This window comes from Pterocles gutturalis, unplaced genomic scaffold, assembly GCF_000699245.1.
Source record: "Pterocles gutturalis isolate BGI_N339 unplaced genomic scaffold, ASM69924v1 scaffold28499, whole genome shotgun sequence".
Classification (NCBI taxonomy): Eukaryota; Metazoa; Chordata; class Aves; order Pterocliformes; family Pteroclidae; genus Pterocles; species Pterocles gutturalis.
The window spans coordinates 19826-20916 of record NW_010129040.1 but is presented as its reverse complement, the minus strand read 5'-3'; the positions used below and the strand labels follow the sequence as shown (position 1 = coordinate 20916).

Sequence of the window (1091 nt, the reverse complement as noted above, 5' to 3'; positions counted from 1 at the left end):
CTGCCCATGGCAGGGGGTGGGACTGGATGGGCTTTAAGGTCCCTTCCAACCCAAACCATCCTGTGATTCTATAGCTTTGTTTAGGGTGATGGTGAGGCTCACCTGCCTGCTGCTCCATTAGCTCAAGGACAAGAGGCGTCTCTGTGAACACTGGAGCTCAGGACATCAGCACAAGTTCATTCCCACCCCTTGCCCAGCCTCAGGCCGTCCTGTTACCTGTACACGAGCCTCGGTGAGGTCTGTCCTCATGGCTAGCTGCTCCCTGGCATAGACGTCTGGGTAGTGGGTCTTCTGGAAGACCTTCTCCAGCTCCTCCAGCTGGTAACTAGTGAAGGTGGTGCGGTTCCTCCGCTTTTTGCCCTTGTTGCTCTCCGAGTCGGTCTTGTCCATGGGGCTGGGGAGGTCTGTGCTGGCCCTATCCTGGGGCACTTTCACCCCGGTCTCCTTCACGCTGAGGTAGCTGCTGTCCATCGCCGAAGGGTCGGAGCTCGGCTGCAAGTCGGCTTCTCCCAAACTGCTCTCCTTACCTATTGGGGAGGGGAGAGAAGGGCAGGGTTGAGAAGGGTTGGGAAGGGGAGAGAAAGAAAGAGAGAGAAAGAAGGGAACAGATGTAAATCTTTGCACCAATTAACTGGTCCAGATGTAAATCTTTGCACCAATTAACTGGTCCAGCCAATTAAAACTCACCATGGCCATTGGGCAGCTGTCCCCCAATGCCGGCAGAGAGACTGACACCATGGGATGGTCTCTGAGGGCAGTGGGAGCCAAACCCAGGCCCCAGAGGATGGTCCCCAGTCACCAGCCCATCCGTGCTCCTCTACTGAATAACACACAGTAGAAAAACAGAGGCACCCAGCAGCAACACGTGACGCTCAGCAGGATGTGTTTTCTGCTCGTGCATCCCCGGCAATGGTGGTGTGCCTGCAGAGGAGTTCCCGACGGACACCCCATGGTCACCCCCATAGCCTTCTGCCAGGAATTGCTCTGCTTGTGGCAAAAAGGCTGATGTGAGACACCTACAGAAACACCCCAGCCTGGGTGCAGGGCAGAGAGGAATGAGAAGAGTCTGACAGCAGCCTTGGCCATCACAC

General features: G+C 56.2%; 1 pseudogene; it reads right to left on the bottom strand.

Annotated features, from left to right (window-relative positions):
• Positions 1-165: 165 nt before the first annotated feature.
• LOC104466431 lies at positions 166-527 on the bottom strand (annotated as a pseudogene).
• Positions 528-1091: the final 564 nt, after the last annotated feature.